Raw genomic sequence first — 20,388 nt, 5'->3', positions numbered from 1 at the left:
AGGAGGTGGCTGTTTAGTTCGGTCGGCAGAGCTACACTCTCCGGGATCGGGGGGCAGGGGGCAGGATTTTCACACCCTGGAGAGACATAGCTATGCTGGTATAAGTTCCCAGTGTAAACCTGCCCTTGGTCTGCTCTGGTCACCTGGCTAGCGAGCAGCTCCTGCCATCCAGGCGGTAGAAGCTCCTCTTCTTTAGATCCGCAGGTGTGTGGTTCAGGCCCCATAGATGGCCCAATCAGGGGCCTGGTTCCAGGCACACATCCAGTGCGAGTGCTCATGCACAGTATTGGCATGCAAGTCGTCTTCCCCGCCGCCTGCTCGCAGAGCACCTGTGTCCCTGCCGGCGTCAGCCAGTCAAGGAAACCCCCCCTGTTCCGTGGCGCTGGTGTCTCTGCTGGCCCTCTGCTTTCTGCCCTTCACCGCCCTCAGCGCCGTTCTAATTCCCCTCCCTCGGGGCCTCTCCTGCACCGTAGGAGGAGCTGGACTCCACCGACACCTCCGTGGTCATCAGCTCCTGCTCCTTGGCCGAGGCACGCCTCCTGCTGGACAACTTCCTCAAGGCTTCCATCGATAAGGTCAGGCAAAGGGCCTTCCAGTGGGGGTGCAGCTCTGGGGGGCGGGTCGCAGAACATGGGATCCCAGGAGGCCCCCTGTTGGGGTGGGATCACAATTGCTGCAGGTCAGGTTTGGAGCCAGGGCTATTTGGCTGCGCCTGGGGCATCCTTTGTGCGTGGGTGAGGGAGACTGAGAGGCTGGCCTGGCCTGTGTGCTGCTGGACCCAGGGCGGGGAATGGGTTACAAGCAGCAGCTGAGTGAGGCTGGTGTGGAACTTGCATCTGTGCCCAGGGACAGGGATTGAAGCCAGGAGCTGATTCCCCATCCCACCCACTGGCCCGTCCTGTGTGCTGGACGGAAGGTAACCTCCTGCTCCCGCCAAACAGGGGCTGCAGGTGGCTCAGAAAGAAGCCCAGATTCGCCTGCTGGAAGGGCGCCTGAGACAAACGGATGTGACCGGCTCCTCCCAGAACCATGTGATCCTGGATGCCCTGCGGGAGAAAGCGGAGTCCCACCCCGAGCTGCAGGCGCTCATCCACAACGTGCAGCAAGGTGGGTGCTGGGCTCTTCCCTCCTGGGGACCCCCGTGAGTACTGGGCATTGGCTGGCAAAGCAGCCGGCAGTGGGGCCTGGGGCTGGCAGCAGCTGGGAAGGCTTGGGGTGTTTCCCTGCCCCTACAGATGGCACGTCTGCCCATTGGGACAGATGGAGCCCACCCCAGGGCTCTTGGCATTGCTCTGACCCTGTGGGCAGGAGTGATAGGCCCACTTCATCCAGACGTATCAGCCCACATGGTCACAGCCTGTCCAGCCGTGAGGATGCACTGATGGCGCTTTGGTGGCAAAGAGTTAATGATACGATAGCAGTGGTCTGGGGGGGTCCCAAGGACCTAAAGGGCCACACGCTGATTGGCGACCGCCTGCTGGCTGGCTCTGATCGGACCGGCCCAGTGCGGTGCCCTCCCACCCTCTGTCGCGTTGACGCACCCTTGTCGGCTGTTCCTTGTGCAGAGAACGGCTACGCCAGCACGGACGAGGAGATCTCGGAGTTCAGCCTGGCCTCGGAGGGGAGGTAAGCGCACCAGGGAGCATGCAGTGTCCCAGCCTCGTGCGCCCCTGAGCGGCGGGATCTATGGAGGGAGGGGGGCGCATCTCTGTGGCACTCATTGGCAAGGTAGACCCGTTAGAACTTGGCAGCTAAATTCTCCAGGTTCTGTCTGCACCGAGCATGCTCCAGCCCCTCAGAGCTCCTACGTGTGACCCGACGGTGCACAGGCTACCCACACGCGATGACTGGCCATGCTCAAACCCAGGCGTGCAGGGGCTGTACAGAACTGTCCCAGTAATCGTTCCTCTTGAGGGCCAGGGGCAAGATGGAACTGGGAGGGAAGAGGGCCCCGAAAGGGACCGGGGGATGGGCTGTACCTCGGGGAATGGGAGGAGGAACCGTAGCCGGGCTGGTGATAGGGTGTTATGGGGTGGAGGTGATGGGCAGTGGTTTCTTCCTTTAGCTTTAAGTTAAGCCTTAAAGGGGATCGGCCATTTAACCCTTTGTTTCCTACAGCTTCTCCCAGTCTTTCACCATGAAGGGCTCGGCCAGCCAGGACGACTTCAAGTTCAAGGTCAGTTCACAGCCACAGACAGGGCCATTTAACGTCCAGATGTGGGGTCTTTGGTCCATTGTACCCCCTCTCCCTTTGTGCTCACGGCTGGGCGGTGGCCCTTGGCGGGAGTCTTCTCCATGGGCGGAATGTCTTGGGTCTGGAACTGAAATAGCCCGGGGTCTGGTCTCCTGGTGACGGCCGTGCCTGGCGTGTTACTTTGGCCCTATAAATGGCTCCTTGAGTCGTAGAGCCCACTTTAAACCCCCAAATGCCACATCATTGAGCTGTACTGGGCTTCCCTGAATCCAGGCAAGGTGCCCTGGTGCTGTCTAGCCCTCCTCTGGGAGCAAATAAAACCCATGTGACACCCTGGTGCTGTGCGCCCTTCCCAGCAGCTAATTGACTGGACCAGTCCCTCCATGTGCCGAATCCTCCTGGGAGAGCTGCTCCGGAACTCTGGGCCATACACGTTTCAGCCTTGCACAGGGGGTACTTCCTGTTGCCCTCATTAATGAGCTCATGAAACGTTAATGCTGGCAACCGGGGCCCAACTGAAAGGTTTCTCTAGATCTGCCACTGCTGGGTGCTTGGCCTCAGAGGCTTCTTGGAACTGAATGGCCAAGGGGCGCCAGCGTCTCAGACTCGCTCCACGTGCTACCCTCGGGGCAGTGAACTCCTCGCCTCTCAGCTCTCCCCTCCCTGTGCCACGCCATAGGGGGAACCCAAGCTGTCAGGCCAGATGAAGGCTGTGTCGGCCGAGTGCCTGGGACCCACGCTGGACATCTCCACCAAGAACATCACCAAGTCCTTGGTGTCCCTCATGGAGATCAAGGAAGACGGGATCGGCTTTTCCATCCGGGATTCCTACTACAAGGATAAGGTCTCCCGCACCATCAGCCTGCCCACCCGCGGCAGCACCTTGTAAGCCCTGGCAAGCGTGGGCCCCACGTGCTTACAGGCCCTTGGGGGAAGAGGTGGGCTGGGCCATCGTATTCTGCCCTTGGAGCCTTGAGTCTGGACTCCTCTCGGTCGACCCAGCCTGTCCCAGCATGCAGTGGTGGGGCCAGCTTGCTCTGCCATCTTGGATTGCCAGTGTCCACAAACTGCCCGTCGGGGGGATGGGGCCTGGGGAAGGCGGGCACAAACCGGGTTCTGCTGTCGGACAGAGTTGGGCGTCCAGTCTCCACAGCCCTCTTATCGAAGGCACGGAGCTGCCTTCTCCGGCAGCAGTCTCGGTGATGAAGCCAACAGGACCTGCGCTCACAGCGCAAACCCTTAGCCGGGGCCGCTGGCCTGGCCTTGGGCCCTGCCGGGGCCTGATCCAGCCCGCTGGACCCCTGGCTCGGGAGGTGGATCTGTGCGCTGCCCCAGGGCTCTCGGCTCGCTTGCTCTGGGGTAGGCCTGTTCAGTGCTGAAGGGCCCTGGCCCCAAGGAGGGGCTATTGCTGATCTGGTCTTGCTCTGTTCCAGCCCTAGGCAGTCCCGTGGCTCGGACACCTCGCCTCTGACCCGCAGGAAATCCTATGACCGGGGGCAGCCTGCCAGGTGAGTGGGGAGAGGCTGGAGAGCACGTGGGCCTAGCTCCCCATCGGGGACCGGCCTGTGCACTCGGCTGTGCCCAGGCACGACGCTGGGTGCTGGATCCAGCTGTGCCATAGAATCCTAGAATATCAGGGTTGGAAAGGACCTCAGGAGGTCATCTAGTCCAACCCCCTGCTCAAAGCAGGACCAATCCCCAACTAAAGCATCCCAGCCAGGGCTTTGTCAAGCCGGACCTTAAAAACCCCTAAGGAAGGAGATTCCACCACCTCCCTAGGGAACCCATTCCAGTGCTTCACCGCCCTCTTAGTGAAATCGTTTTTCCTAATATCCAACCTAGACCTCCCCCATTGCAACTTGAGACTATTGCTCCTCATTCTGTCATTTGCCAAGCTCCATCCTTTTTGGAACCCCCTCCTTCAGGTAGTTGAAGGCTGCTATCAAATCCCCCCTCACTCTTCTCTTCTGCAGACTAAACAAGCCCAGTTCCCTCAGCCTCTCCTCATAAGTCATGTACCCCAGCTCCCTAATCATTTTTGTTTCCCTCCGCTGGACTCTCTCCAATATGTCCACATTCTTTCTGTAGCGGGGGGCCCAAAACTGGATGCAATACTCCAGGTGTGACTTCACCAGTGCCGAATAGAGGGGAATAATCACTTCACCATGGGCTGGCACTGCAGGCCTCCCTGTGCTGAGTGGAGGTGCGGGGCAGGGGGTAGATCCCCGAACCAGGCTTGTGATCATGGGTCTCTTTCTGAACACCCCGGCTCAGGACTTCGGACGTTGGCTTCACGCCTCCCTCATCCCCTCCCACCAGGCCACGCAATGACCGCAACGTCTTCTCCCGCCTCACCAGCAACCAGAGCCAGGGCTCCGCGCTGGACAAGTAAGAGCCTCGCGGGGCAAGGAGCGGGTAGGGGGGTGAAGCTCCAGGGAGCCCAGCCCCAAGAGCAGTGAATGGCAGACGGTGACTCCCATGGCTGTCCCCAGGTACCGTCCCCGCTCTGCCTCGGGCCCGGCAGTCCCAGCTGGAGTCAGCCCCAGGCTCCTGCCGGGCTCGTGAAGCGACCAGGGCGAAGGCAGAGAGCTGCAATACCGGTGCAGTAGAACTTCACATGGGGCAGCATCTCCCTGGGCAGGGGCCCTATGCCAGACCTGTCTATAACCCCATTGATATGGGGGGGGGGGTCTTTGGCCCCCCTCTACTGGCTAGACCTTGTCTCGGGGCTGCCCCTGAGCTGCCAAGCCTGGGCCTTTAGCTCAGGCAGAAGCAGCTGCTGTTGAGAGCCTGGGGTGGCAGATGCCCTCCCTGTAGATGATCCAGCTGGAGGCTCGTCGTTACATTGCACTGCTAGAGCCCTCAGAACAGGCCCGAAGCGGTGCCCTGGCCTTTAGCGTTGTGTGCATACACGTGGCAGTGCCTGGTCCCCCGCTGGGCCCGTGGGGATCCCCTGGGGGGCTGGGGCTGTCACAGGCCCCACTAGCGGCCCTGGGCTCTTTAGCTCCTGCTGGTAGCTCTGGAGGGCCCTGGTTCAGGCCCCAGTGTGTTGGCCAAGATGGCAGCTGTCACACTGGCTGCCAGCAGAGGAGAATTTCACCCGCAGGGACGCTGCTGGGTGGGTTTGGCTGCAGTTATAAAGCGGGTGAGGTGGGTCCAGGGGGCTGCTAGCTGAGGACACTAAGCCACCATCCCGTCCCCAGCGAAGCGTGGGGCTCATCGGCGCTGGGCTTGGCAGGGGTCCCCAGGCGGTGGGGAAGCCATTTCCCAGTCGGCCCTACCCCGGTTCTGTGGGGCACTGGCTGTGCCATTGCACCTGCCCCTTCTGGGCCCTGCTCCCTCTCCCGCTGTGCTCTGTGGGGAGATGCCGGCTGCTCACAGGTCCCGGTCCCCCTCAGGAGGTGACATGGCTGCTCTGGGTGGGGCGAGCTTTCCGCCAGGGGCCCGTAGGTGCTCCGATTGCTCCTGGTGCCAGGGGCTGTGACCCTTCGGAGGTGGGGTGGGGGTGCTCTCCAGTGGCAGCCTGTGGTTTCTACGGAGGAACGAGCCCACCTTAGGACTGCCTTTGACCGTCACGGGCCAGCCCCTGCACGGGTGCAAATTGGCCTAGCTGCCATGGGGGCAGCAGAGCGGCTTTGAATTACAGCCCCTGAGGACCTGGCCCTATGGGAGCTGGTAGCAACCACCTCCCATCTGCCTCCCTGCAGAATCCCAGTTTGGCAGCGATGTTCTAACCGGCGGGAGCCCATGGCGCTGCCTGCAACTCGGGAACAGCCCCTGGTCCCCATCCCACCTGCTAGCAGACCGCACGATAGCGCAGAGCCGGACCGTGTCAGAACGCCCCAGCCGTACCCCAAAACCAGGAGTGCGGAACCTGAGGGGCTAGGTTGGATGGCTGGTGGCAGTGATGAGACGGGGGGACCATGGGAAGATTAAATGAAGACTGGATGCAGGAATCCCCGGGCGAGGCCTCAGGCCTGCACTGTACTGGTCAGACTGGGTGATTGTAACAGTCCCTTCTGGCTGAATGACTCCAGTCCAGCCTGAAAGATCTTGTGTCCGAGCCACGTGTCCCTTCCTGCTCCTCTGCCCCTTTCCTCTCTGGTTTTCTGTGTCCGCTCCTCCCTCTCTACCCCGCTAGCTTGGATGCAATAACAACACTCCACTCTCTGACTCCGCTGCTGCCTCTCTCATCCGGGATTTTTTCTCCCGTAATCCTGCTAATTTTCTGTCCCTAGGTCTGATGACAGCGATTCCTCTGTCTCGGAGGTGCTGAGGTACATACAACTTTCTATTGATTAGAACTCTCCTGCTTCTCGCATTTCCCTCCCCCTGCCCTGCATGCTGAATCCGTGCTGGCCAAACTCTGGGCCTTGCTTCTTTGCTAAATCTATTGGGACTCTGTCCTGGTGCTGCTCTTGCTCGCTGTGTGTCCCTCTTTCCTTCTCTCTGCTTCCCCGCATGGCCCTGGCATGCCGTATCCGGCTGTGGAAGTCCCTTTCTGCCTCTGGTCTCCAGTGCCTTAAGGTCTGAGCCATCGTCTTGAAATGCAGTGCTGGGTGTTTAAGCGGATAGCGTACGGTGCTTTCACTGAATGGGGGCAGCTGCATGCTCTATTCTGCCTCGAGGGCAGGGCGGGTAGTGATGATATCTTGCGCTGTGTCTGGCCTAGCTGCAAGAGGCAGGGCAGGCCAGCTGTTGGAGCCGGTGGATGCTTGGAGGGTCCAGGCTATGATGCTTTTTTTTTTTTTTTTTTGTCTTCTCTCGCACCTTCAGTTCAGACATCTCAATGCACTTGACAAATGTGGCTTCAGCCTCCCAGCACCCATGGCGAGGCTGGTCAGGATTGTTATCCCTGTCTTGTGTCTCGGTTTCCCCATCTGCAAAGAGTAAACACCTGGGGTGCAGCCTCTTGGCACCGAGGATCCTGTGGCTGCTGCTGAGGCCTGTGCAGCCTCCCAGATATATTAGAGCAGCCTTGGGGTTGCTCTAACTCACTGCAACCTCCCAAAGGGCTGCTTGCCAGCTATGCCACAACCCAGAGTTCCCCTAATGGGGTGTGCTAAGGCCCTGGCTCTGCCCCCAGCATGCCTGGGTTTGCAACACAAGCCACATAGAACCAATTACGCTAGCCCAAGGCAGTGTCTGTGCCAGGACAACTCTCCTTCCCCCATTCCCTGCACATCAAAAGGGCCAGGCTGGCAGAGGAGCATCTCCCCACTGGCCTTTGGGTGCCTATTTGAGACACCGTGGGCCTGACTCTGACACCCTGAGCACCATCAGCTGGAGTAGTGGGTGCTCAGCGCCCCTCAAAAAATCCATTCCAACCATGCCACAAATGTGCCGTGTGACCCTGGGCTAGCCCTTTCCCCTCCCGTTGCCTCAGTGTCCCCACCTGTAATCCAACCCTGCTGGGAGGAGGGGAGGTGCTTAGAGATCCTGGCTGGGATGCTGCTTTGGGGCTATCAACCCTCTCCATGATGGGTTCTTCCACCTGGGCTCTTTCCTCAGGGGTGTCGATTCTCATGTGCTCAGCGCTCTAGAACCTCCCTCTGAACTCTGCTCACAGCCCCATTGGCTGTTGCTGGGGCAAAGCCTAGAACTGGTTTGAGACAGGATTGTCTCCTGGCCAGGGAGCCAGGATTCCTGGGTTCTCTCCCTGTTCTCGGGGGATTGAGAACTCCTGGGCTCCGTTCCCAGCTCTGCCATTGATCCGCCACGTGACCTGTTAAAAATCCCTTCCCCATCTGCCAAAGCAGGGTGAAGCTCATTGCAAAACCGGAGTGGGTCAGATGAAGAGAGGGCGCTTCCCCCCCCCCCCCCCCCCGCTGGCCACGGGGTGGTGCCCTTATGCCCCACATAGCACGGCTGGAGCAGGGCCCCAGTTTGTTCAAGCCCAGAGGTTCTGGGGGTTGGGTCCGGAGCCAGCCTGTCCCTGCTAGTCTCTGACTCCACAGGGGATGGGGCAGCGTGTGCCATGCAGCAGCCTGGACTCTGTTGGCTTTGGGATCTTGCCTGGATGGGGCACAGGGGCCACCCACAGCTCTCACGGGGGGAGGGGGTAGCTCATCTGTGCCAGCAGTGAGATGGCCAGGGGGTGAAGCCCGTTTCCTTTCCAAGCCCCTGCCACAAGCCAAGGCAGGGTCTGCACGAGTCCCTGAGCCCTTAGCACCAACGGGGTGTGACCTGCCCCCGGGGGGCCTGTCTGGGGAGCAGGCTGCCCAGCAGCTTCTGTCTGTGGTTTGCTTTGCTCCGGAGCCCCACTAGCAGGCCCTGGCAGCCTCGTGGGGCGGGATCTGGCTTCGTCCTGGGTCACCCAGCCAGCGCCCCCCTGCTGATGCCCTTGCTCTCTCTCTCTCCCACGGAAGGGGCCTCATTAACCCCGTGGGCGGTGCCAGGAGCACCCGGACGGCCCCGCTGCAGTGCATCTCCGTGGCGGAAGGACACTCCAAGCCCGTTCTCTGTGTGGACGCCACCGACGAGCTGCTCTTTTCCGGATCCAAAGGTGCGCGCCTCGGGGGTGGGCCGGCTGCTGAGCTCTGGGTGTGATCACTGGGGAGTGAGCCTGTTACCCAGGGGAGGGGCTGAGCCACCCCAAAGTGCGGGGGCAGGACAGGAGCCTCTTGCTCGGATGGCACCGGCCTGCCTGAAAGCCACAACGGGCCGGTGCAGTTCTGGGTCCCCCCAGCAGAGGGCAGCAATGCTGCACGAGTCCTTAGGCTGAACAGCTGTGTGGTGACATCCCTGAAGCGAGTTGTTGGGGCCTCTACACGGTTCCTAGTGGCTGGATGTTCACCTCGCACCTGGCACTAATAGACCCTCCCCCCGTTGGCAGGTCTGGCGGAGGTGCCAGGGGCTGGATGGGCCACAGGGACTGAGCTCCCCTGGGGCACTCGTGGGAGCAGGGGGTGGCGGGGGGGGAGGGAGGGAGGAAGCCATGGGGATCCTTTGCTGAGGACAGGAAGGGTCCCGCAATGTCATGTGCTCCTGCCTCCTCCCGCAGACCGGAGCTGCAAAATGTGGAACCTGGTGACGGGCCAGGAAATCGCCTCGCTAAAGGGCCACCCCAATAATGTGGTGTCCATCAAGTACTGCAGCCACTCAGGGTTGGTCTTCACTGTCTCCACCTCCTACATCAAGGTGTGGGATATCCGGGACTCGGCCAAGTGCGTCCGCACCCTCACGTAAGTACCTGACGCACCGAGGCTGCCCTGTGGGCCTGGCCAAGCTCGACGCGCTACCCTGCCAGCGTTCTGCACCCAGGGCAGCATTGCAAAGGCCAGGCAGCCGGGCTGGTCTGCAGGGCTGAGTCTAGGAATGCTGCAATGCTGGTCGCTCTAGCCTGGCCTGGCTCGTGGAGGCTCCGTGGCTTGGTGCTCTGCTCTCAGGGCAGTTGCTCCTCTCGTCTGTTTCGGGGGGCACCGTGCACCCTACAGTTGCTTTGATCAGGGATGGGTAATGACCCATCTGCAGCTGCCAGCACCGTTTCCAGACCCCAGCGTATCAGCCCCTCTCTCTGGTGCCCAGCCACAGACTGAGACTTCTCTTCTAGGCCTCCCCAATCTGACTGGCGGGAACAGGAGCGGCGCCAGGGTTTTTGGCGCCCTAGGCGGGGGTCCTTCCGTGCTCCCGGTCGTCGTCGGCAATTCAGCGGTGGGGGGGTCCTTCCATGCTCCCGGTCTTCGGGGCACTTCGGCGGCGGGTCCTGGAGCAAGTGAAGGACCCGCTGCAGAATTGCCGCTGAACACCCGGAGCGCGGAAGGACCCCCCGCCGCCGAATTGCCGCCCCCCCCCCCAAAATCCTGGTGCCCTAGGCGACCGCCTAGGTCGCCTAAAAGGAAGCGCCGGCCCTGGGCGGGAATATGCCTGGGCTGCCTGTCAACATCAACTCCAGGCCAGGGGTGGGGTTTGTGTCGCTCCGCCCTGGGCGTGGAGCTGGCACGCCTGCTGGTACGGGTCTGGCTGGCTGCGCGGCAAGGCACCTCCCTTGGGTGCCGAAAGCTGCTGCCTGGGTCACCCTTGCTGTGCCATTGCTCCTGGCTTGAGGGGACGTGGGGCTGAGCGGGGGGGTCTCATCCTGGCACCACTGGCACTGCATGTGGCCAGGAAGTGGCGTTGCTTCACCCTATAGATGGCTGGGGACAGACGCTCTCCAGCCTTCTAATCAGTCCACAACAGGCTAGATCTTCCATTCCACACTGTGTAAATTGCCCCCTCCCTCCCGCGAGGGTCTCTGCCTTGAGGCTCACCTGTTTCTGTCTCTTTGGCTTAGCTCTTCAGGTCAGGTGATCTCTGGGGACGCCTGTGCCGGGACCACCACCCGCACCATCGCTAGCGTGCAGGGCGAGCACCAGATCAACCAGATCGCACTCAACCCCGCCGGCACCATGCTCTACGCTGCCGCCGGGAACTCTGTCCGCATCTGGGAGCTCAACAGGTCCGGGCGGGGCTAACTTGGGCCCCCAGGCAAGGGCAGCTCTTGTGGGGAGGCAGACGGGTGCTGCGTAGGCAGAGGGAGCAGTCGTTCTGGGCTGGGCGGGGGCCCGCTCCCTCCCGGCTGGAAGCTGTGTTATTGAGGCAGGGGCGGATTTGGACTGGCACCGGGGGAAGCTGCACTGGCACAAACCCCAGCGTGGAGCAGCTTAGCCTGTTTGCTCCTGGGCTTTGCACTACATCAGCCCCAGCAGCTGCTGATCACGCCCAAGGGTGGCTGAAAGCAGGACCCAGTGCTCCTCTCCCAGCTGCAGCCCTTAGGGCAGGGGTGGGGAACCTTTTCTCTGTCACTGGCCATTGACCCACAGAAAAAATCAATCACGGGCCACTTGCCTGCCAGGGGGGCGCGGAGGCTTGGGGCTTCCCCTGCAGCGGGTGGTGGGAGAGGGCGCCACGGGTCAGATGAAATTAACCAACGGGCTGGATCCAGCCTGCGGGCCGTAGCTTTCCCCGCCCCTGCCTTAGGAGATCGGTGGACAAGACGGTCACCCCCTGACACCGCATCTGAGCCCAGCTCCCTGCCCCTAGCCCAAGGCCACAATCACGGCCCATGGTGCTGAGGGATGTGGTATCCCCGAGATTGCTCCGTGCTCTGCGCCCCGGAGCCCGAGGTCCCCGCTTCTGCTTGGGATGGTGGAGAGGGGCCTGGGGCTGGGAGGGTCCCTGCTGGGAGCCTTGGAGACTGGGCCAGCGAAGAGCGCCTCCTGCTGAGCGCACCCCACACCCTGAGGCCCCGGGCTCCTGCTTGTAGGTTGCAGCCTATCGGGAAGCTGACCGGCCACATCGGGCCTGTGATGTGTCTCACTGTGAACCAGACCGTGAGCAACCCTGACCTGGTCGTCACCGGCTCCAAGGATCACTACGTCAAGGTACCCTGGGACCCTCCCTCCCTCCCTCCCGCTCACAGGCAGCACAAGGGGCCTTTGAGCCCAGGAACTGCTGCTTGTGCCAGCCCTCCCCACCCCCATGCATAGCCGCTCTCCTGTAGGTGCCAGCTACAGGGGCTCGCTGTCCACCAAAGGCCTGGCGAGGAGGGGACGCGCTGGGTGGGGTTGTCCAGAGCGCCCAGCGTCGGCCTAACTCTGCTCCCATGGGGGGCGGGAAGGAGCCGTTCTGTTGATCGCAGCGGGCGCAGAGGGAGGCCAGTACTGAGCACATTTGCAAATGCCACCAGGGTCTGAGAAATGCCATGAGCCCCCCAGCGCTCGTGGCCTGAAGGACCTGGTGGCTTTGCAGCTGGCCAGCGTTCCTGTCCCCACACCTGCCAGGTGTGTCTGTGGGTCACGGGGAGCAGGGTCTGTGCACTGCCCCTAAGAGCGTCCTGGAACCCAGATCCGGGAAATGATGGAGGAGCTGCCATGTCTCAAAGTGCTGGGCAGCTCGGCAGCCGTGGAGACCAGAATTCCAGGTGCCCGGCCCAGGCCTCCCCTCCGCACCCCCCGCTTCCTCCTGACGCCTCCTGCGTGGAAGGTGGAACCCACCTCCTCCTGCCCTCCGTGGCCTCTGCTGAACCTGCTGCCAAGGAGGCTATTTTGTCTTTGCAACGTGGCCCCCTGCCAGCCGGACGCTGAGCTGTGCCCGCACGTTGGCCACCAAACCATTGGAGGAGGCGGAGATTTCCAGTCCCAGCTGAGCCGGGCGAGGTTCGAACCCGCGACCTGTATCTCAGCCCTAGTGCTGAGCCATTGTGTCCCCACATGGCCTCTGCCCAAGGATCCCAGCGTGGCGTAAGCAGGCAGAACCCTGCCGCTGCCAATCCATCCCTGTCTCATTTCACTGGGCCGTGGCTCAGCATCCCAGTGGTAGCTGTGTGGTCGGACGCTCTCGCCATCCCCGCCTTGCTGAAAGGGCTGTTGCTGGCCTAATGACCTGAGAGCGACTGGTCTCCTTTGCCACCGGGGTTCACAGCAGCTGCCCTCCGGGCTGTTGCCTTGCAGATGTTTGAGATTGCGGACAGCGTGGTGGGGAACGTCGGCCCCACCCATAACTTCGAGCCCCCACACTACGATGGCATCGAGTGTCTGGCCATCCAGGGCGACGTGCTCTTCAGCGGCTCCAGGGACAACGGGATCAAGAAGTGGGACCTGGAGCAGCAGGAGCTCCTCCAGGTACGGAGGGGGACGAGCAGGAAGGCCCTGCTGCTGGGCGGGGGGCAGAGAGATGGGCTAGACCCGCAGCGTGCCGTTTCAAGGGCCAGTGCCAGGGTCTGGAGCGAGGACTTAGAACCTGCTGGAGAGTCACTGTCCAGTCTGGAGCGTGCTCCCGCCGTCCTGGGGGCAGAGGATCAGAGGGCAGACACAGGGACCCCATCCCTACGTTGCACATGGGGCCTCCAGGCAATGGAAGAGCCCCGGGGGTTGCAAACGACAGTGGCTGGCAGGGTGGGTCCCGAAGGCAGTTTACAGCCGTGGGCAATGCACGGTAGCCAGTTCTATAGGGCTGGGCCCCACCTGCTGCGGTTAAAGGGCTCAGTGGCCTATGGGGAAGGGGGACAGGTTGGTCTGGGGGTAGATAGCGCTCGGCGTTGTCCCTATTTCTGACCCCGGTGAGTGTGGCTGTCTGGTCTCCGGGCCCCATAGGCCGCAGTGCCTGGCTCTCCAGGTCAGTGGTGGCGCGCAGCAGTGCGGGGACGGCCTCCGGTGGGTCTGGGATAGAGCAGCAGCTGAAGGGGGCGTGCAGGCCGGTGCTGGGAGGCAGGAGGTCTGGCTCTGCCATGAGACTTGGCTAACATTTCAGAGACCTCCATTGATTTTTTTTTATTTTTATTTTTTGGTGGGGGGGCGGGGAGGCTCTGTTTTGGAGAACCTACTGTGTGCCCGCCCAGGGCCGGGTTGTTCAGAGGAGCTGGGCACTGTGGGAGTCGAGGGGAGCAGTGGGGGCTCCACCCCTCTGAAAATGGGGTGGTCGGGGTGTCCCCCAAAATGGAGCTGCCCAGAGCTAGTCACCATTTGTGGCTGTGTGACCCTCCCCCACAGTCTCTCCCCTATGAAATGAGGCTAATGCTCATTTTTCTTCCCACTGGAGCGCTGAGGATTGATGGCAGACAAATAATTAGAGAGATGGGGGTGGGGGGGAATCTCTTTTATTGGACCAGCTCCTGTGCGTGGAAGGGACAAGCTTTCAAGCCCCACCCTGGAAGAAGAGCTGAGTTTGCAGACTTGTCCCTCCCCCCCCCCCCCCCCCCACACACAGAAATTGGTCCAATCAAAGAGATTCTCTCCCCCATCTTGTGTGTCTCGTATCCGGGTTGCCAGCACAGCTTGGATTGATCGGAGCTTGGAGATCCCCTGGCCAATCCCAATGAGCCATTGTCTCATAAAAGAAGCAGTGAGAGATAAAAAGACTTCCTTTAAAAAGTGGAAGTCAAATCCTAGTGAGGCAAATAGAAAGGAGCACAAACACTGCCAACTTAAGTGCAAGAGTGTAATAAGAAAAGCCAAAGAGGAGTTTGAAGAACGGCTAGCCAAAAACTCCAAAGGTAATAACAAAATGTTTTTTAAGTACATCAGAAGCAGGAAGCCTGCTAAACAACCAGTGGGGCCCCTTGACGATGAAAATACAAAAGGAGCGCTTAAAGATGATAAAGTCATTGCGGAGAAACTAAATGGATTCTTTGCTTCAGTCTTCACGGCTGAGGATGTTAGGGAGATTCCCAAACCTGAGCTGGCTTTTGTAGGTGACAAATCTGAGGAACTGTCACAGATTGAAGTATCACTAGAGGAGGTTTTGGAATGAATTGATAAACTCAACATTAACAAGTCACCGGGACCAGATGGCATTCACCCAAGAGTTCTGAAAGAACTCAAATGTGAAGTTGCGGAACTATTAACTAAGGTTTGTAACCTGTCCTTTAAATCGGCTTCGGTACCCAATGACTGGAAGTTAGCTAATGTAACGCCAATATTTAAAAAGGGCTCTAGGGGTGATCCCGGCAATTACAGACCGGTAAGTCTAACGTCGGTACCGGGCAAATTAGTTGAAACAATAGTAAAGAACAAAATTGTCAGACACATAGAAAAACATAAACTCTTGAGCAATAGTCAACATGGTTTCTGTAAAAGGAAATCGTGTCTTACTAATCTATTAGAGTTCTTTGAAGGGGTCAACAAACATGTGGACAAGGGGGATCCGGTGGACATAGTGTACTTAGATTTCCAGAAAGCCTTTGACAAGGTCCCTCACCAAAGGCTCTTACGTAAATTAAGCTGTCATGGGATAAAAGGGAAGGTCCTTTCATGGATTGAGAACTGGTTAAAGGACAGGGAACAAAGGGTAGGAATTAATGGTAAATTCTCAGAATGGAGAGGGGTAACTAGTGGTGTTCCCCAAGGGTCAGTCCTAGGACCAATCCTATTCAATTTATTCATAAATGATCTGGAGAAAGGGGTAAACAGTGAGGTGGCAAAGTTTGCAGATGATACTAAACTACTCAAGATAGTTAAGACCAAAGCAGATTGTGAAGAACTTCAAAAAGATCTCACAAAACTAAGTGATTGGGCAGCAAAATGGCAAATGAAATTTAATGTGGATAAATGTAAAGTAATGCACATTGGAAAAAATAACCCCAACTATACATACAACATGATGGGGGCTAATTTAGCTACAACAAGTCAGGAAAAAGATCTTGGCGTCATCGTGGATAGTTCTCTAAAGATGTCCACGCAGTGTGCAGAGGCGGTCAAAAAAGCAAACAGGATGTTAGGAATCATTAAAAAGGGGATAGAGAATAAGACTGAGAATATATTATTGCCCTTATATAAATCCATGGTACGCCCACATCTCGAATACTGTGTACAGATGTGGTCTCCTCACCTCAAAAAAGATATTCTAGCACTAGAAAAGGTTCAGAAAAGAGCAACTAAAATGATTAAGGGTTTAGAGAGGGTCCCATATGAGGAAAGATTAAAGAGGCTAGGACTTTTCAGTTTGGAAAAGAGAAGACTAAGGGGGGACATGATAGAGGTATATAAAATCATGAGTGATGTTGAGAAAGTGGATAAGGAAAAGTTATTTACTTATTCCCATAATACAAGAACTAGGGGTCACCAAATGAAATTAATAGGCAGCAGGTTTAAAACAAATAAAAGGAAGTTCTTCTTCACGCAGCGCACAGTCAACTTGTGGAACTCCTTACCTGAGGAGGTTGTGAAGGCTAGGACTATAACAATGTTTAAAAGGGGACTGGATAAATTCATGGTGGCTAAGTCCATAAATGGCTATTAGCCAGGATGGGTAAGAATGGTGTCCCTAGCCTCTGTTCGTCAGAGGATGGAGATGGATGGCAGAAGAGAGATCACTTGATCATTGCCTGTTAGGTTCACTCCCTCTGGGGCACCTGGCATTGGCCACTGTCGGTAGACAGATACTGGGCTAGATGGACCTTTGGTCTGACCCAGGACGGCCTTTCTTATGTTCTTATGTCCTGGGGCGGAGCCCTCTTCTCTCCTGCTGAGCTGCTTCTGTAGCTCACCAGAGTCCGGTTGTCTTGAATTCAAATCCTCGGCTGCTGCTTGATGAGAAATCGAGCGGAGCTTAAAAATTCCAGCTCTCAGCCACGGTACAGATGTGGGGGGTTTGCATCAGCCCATTACAGAGCCAGCAGCCAGCTGCAAACCCAGCATCTGGCTCTGGCTGCTGGCCTGACCCTGCCCTGGAGCTCAGGGGGCGGTTTGAGTCTTGATGGCCCCGGCTGGCAGTGTGGATCGTGTTCTGTTGGCCCCAGGGCCCTCACTGGCTCTGCCCTGTCTCTGTGCCTGCCAGCAAATCCCCAACGCGCACAAGGACTGGGTCTGCGCCCTGGCCTTCGTCCCCGGCCGCCCCATGCTGCTGAGCGCCTGCCGCGGGGGCGTGGTGAAGGTCTGGAACGTGGAGAACTTCACACCTGTTGGGGAGATCAAGGGCCACGACAGCCCCATCAATGCCATCTGCACCAATTCCAAGCACATATTCACTGCTTCCAGGTGAGGGCGGTGGGCAGGGCTAGGCCCCTGCGGCGGGGGGCAGGGAGGTCTGACCCCCAACTCACCCCGGTGCAGCAGAGCCTCAGGAGCTCTCCAAATCCACTGTTGCTCCCCCCATGTGGCAGGGCCTGGAATGGCACTGGGAGCGATGGATGGGAACAGCACCGGAGCCGGGCTGCAGGCGGTTTGGTGTGGGGCAGCAGTCGGCTGCAGGGCCCCCAACCCCTCCCCATCTAGCCTCTCGTCTCCTCCATCTCTCAGCCGTTGTTAGGTCGCCCCACAGTGAGGCTCTTCTGCCCCATCCAGTTATGCCAAGCGCTGGTCCTGCCCCGCCATGCTTTTGGGATGCTCTTGCCAGCTCCTTCGATGTGCCGGGACTAGCCAGACATGGTGCTGCTGGCCCTGCCACCCTCAGTGCAGAGAACGGGCTTCCTGCCAGCCGGGCACCAGCTCCTCCTCGAGGGCACCTTGTGCATCTCCAATGAGAGCACCACCGCCCCCTCCTTCCGCTCCCCGGCCCCTGTGCACAGCCCTGGCCCCCAGAGAGGGTCCCCGGGCTCACAATGTCTCTGGCACGGTCTCTGATCTCCTCTTTTCCGACCATGTCCCTTTTCTCCTTTCCTTTCTCTTCCTCTCTTCCCCCCTCTGTTTCTCTCTGTGCCGCAGTGACTGCCGGGTAAAGCTATGGACTTACGTGCCTGGGCTCACCCCCTGCCTTCCTCGCCGCGTCCTTGCCATAAAGGGGCGTGCCACTAGCCTGCCTTGACCCTCCTCCTGCTCTCTCTGGCTCTCACCCCCTCTCTGGCTCTCTCTCCTTTTTTCTCTCTCTGTCTCTTCTCTCTCCGCTCTGGTCTCAGCTGCTTCTTAACGGTATGAGATTCTTTTGGATTTTCCCCCCATGTAGAGCTCTTTGCAAGAGGAGACTGCCTCTTGCCCTCCACCCCCCCCCCCCCCAGGAGATTGGATCCAGCGGCCAGCTCGGTGCTGCATGGGGTTTGCCCATCTGACTACTGCTCCTCCTGGGCCACTGCTGGGGGGATCCCTGCCCCATCCCCACCCCCCACTGCGTCACTGGCCACTGCCAGTGAGGTGCCACTGGCTGAGCCTGCGCTCTGGCAGAGTGCCCCGTTACTGGCGCTCTGGGGGATTATCCCGCTGGCGGGCAGCTGGGCGCATCTGCTCCCTCCTTGCGCCGGTGCCCGCCCGCCTGGGGCACAGCGGCCTTGCTCTCCTGGGCTGCAGCGTGATGCATTTGGGGGTGGGGGAGTTGGGGGCAGGGTGTGGCCCGTAGCTGATTGTACTCGCTGTGCTGCCTCTCCCAGCTGGGGCGGGGGCAGCCCCCGGCCTCACTTCCTCTCTCTCTTCCTTCCCCAGCGACCTGACAGTGAAGCTCTGGAGCAGGAGAAGATTGCTGAACGGCCCAACCTAGGCACTGGAAAGGCCGGAGCCAGGGCGACTGTCAGGCTCCCTGGCGGGCCCAGGCCCCAGCCCCTCTCCCTGGCTGTGAAGAGCTGGGAGCGGCCTGGCCTGTGTGTGCTCCAGTTTCCAGGACTCTGGGGTGACGGTGTCTCAGCTGGGGCTTTGTGAACTGCCAGCTCCCACGGCTAGGGGGCGTCGTTCCCGTCCAGCCCCACGCTGGGTTTCCATGATGCATAGGGCTTTCTGCTGACCAGGGCAGTGCTTTGGGACATGGCCTTGCCAGCCACAGGGAGGACCCCAAGTTGAGAGACTCAACGGGATCATTCCAGTCTGTCCCGCAGCCCGTTCAGCAGCCCCAGAGCCTGGATGTGCGAGAGGGATCCTGCCACCTGCATCCTGCTGCTGGCCTCTGCACCTCCTGGGTGCCTGTGGTCTCATTCCTTCTGCAAGCGGCTGCAGGCCCCTCTCCACACTTCGTCGTTCAGCAGAGCTGGGATCTGCCGGCCGGTACCGAAATACGGAGAGGGCTTGTGTGCTGCCGACCCCAGCCTAGCACCAGCAGGGTGCATGGAGCACCGCTGGGGAATGACCCGCTCCCAAAGACGGCTTCCGAGTCCCGGCACTGCACTGGGGCTCCTTGCAAGGGGCTCCGGCAGCAGCTCCATCGCTGGGTCTCCTGACCAAATCCCCATGCTGCCTGGCAATTGTCGACCTCTGCATCTGACCCACCTCGTTCTGAGCCAGGATGCCCCCCCTTCTGCCCCGGGGGTGGAGAGAAGGAAGCTGGCACATGGGGATAATCCCTGTGGGTGTCTCCAAGGAAAAGCGGAATTTCTGGATCTGTTCACTCTGGGTACCCCTTGACCTGACTGAGCCTTAATTCCGCACTGGTCTGTTCGCTGTTCCCTGTGGTCCCCTCACTGCCCATTTGGACACCCGGCTTGGTGCCATCTCTGCTGTGCGTGGGACTAGCTCATTCCCAGCTGCTGCGGGAAGGGATCGAAGCTTTTATAGTGGGGTTTTAAAGAATGTTTTAAGCACCCTTGAGAACGGATTGGGACCTGGGGATTTTTAATAGCCGGGAAAGGCTTTAATGCTGGGAAAAGGGCTAAGCTCTCCACACCATCTCACAGGAGGGGTTTAGGTTTGCTTGGGGCAGTTCCCTGCCTGCCGGCCTGTGGGGCCTGGCTCGGGAGAGGTCTGGGATTAGAGTAGTGGAAGGGCGGGCAGGGGGTGGTTATATGGGCAGGAGAGAGGTGCGTTGGCAAAGGCAGAGGGCATGGGGCGCTCTGGATGGGATCTGCAGCAGGGAGCGGGGCAGGGCTAGAATGGAGCTGGATGAAGGGGAGGACGGGGGTAGCGGGAGGGGCCCACATGAGACTTGAGGTGCATTAGCAGAGCTGGGGGGGGCAATGAGGGGTTGCCCATGGCCTGCCCATGCTCTGCTTGCCACCCACCTGCACTGCCAGTCTGGCACGAGACACTAAATCACCAAGGTCACCCCAGATTTGGGTTTTATAAAGGTCAAAATTCCGTAAGGTCTCTCGCCACCATCTCCTGCCATGCTTGGGTGCCCCCCTTCCTCCGGGGCATCCGCAGCCAAGTGCCTGCAGCTGCCAGAGCCACGTGGGCACCCCACAGCGCTGCATTCCCCAGAGCACATGGACTCACTTTCACTGGGGTCTTTCGCTACCTTCACTCCCTCCCCTAAGGACTGGCTAAGGTGTCCCAGTCCCACGCAGCCAACGCCCAGTGCAGTCGCACCCTTCGTCAGCCAGCTTCTCGCTGCTGCTTAACGCCCTGGGGGTGCAGAACTTGCCGCGAATCGGACCTGAGGGAACCGCAGCAGCCTGGCCGTTTTCCCCGGGTGCGTTTCTTGTGTCGCTCTGCACGTCATGTAGGAAGCGGCGGTTGGAGTCTGGTTATACGGATTGATTCCCGTTGATGTGCTGGGGGCGGTGAAGTGTTGGCTTTTCAGCTAACCCCATCAGCAGTGGATTGTGTGTTCTCTGGGATCCAAGAGCGTCAGTATCCTTGGTTAACAGGTGATTTCCCCTGGTGTCCTTCTACACGGCAGCTCGAAGGACAACACCAAGGGGTTCTTACCCCAGATTTGACCTCCTTTCAAACTTATAAACGGAATGGGAAATGTTTCCACTTTCTAAACATCAGCAGCCTCTTTATTTATTTGTTTTGCCTTTTGATAATCCAGCTGCCCTGTCTTGCAGTAGCAAACCCTACAAAAACTGTGATTGATCGCCCCCTGCTGGACAAAGTAAAAATTGCCTCCAATCGCTGCTGCTCTGTGGAAACAAAGCAGTG

General features: G+C 59.3%; 1 pseudogene; it reads left to right on the top strand.

The window, feature by feature from the left end:
- The first annotated feature begins 291 nt into the window (after window positions 1-291).
- LOC135877862 (kinesin-like protein KIF21B) lies at window positions 292-18,076 on the top strand (annotated as a pseudogene).
- Window positions 18,077-20,388: the final 2,312 nt, after the last annotated feature.

Source organism: Emys orbicularis, chromosome 4 (genome assembly GCF_028017835.1).
Source record: "Emys orbicularis isolate rEmyOrb1 chromosome 4, rEmyOrb1.hap1, whole genome shotgun sequence".
In the NCBI taxonomy this organism is placed as follows: domain Eukaryota; kingdom Metazoa; phylum Chordata; order Testudines; family Emydidae; genus Emys; species Emys orbicularis.
This window is presented reverse-complemented; position numbering and strand designations above follow the sequence as displayed.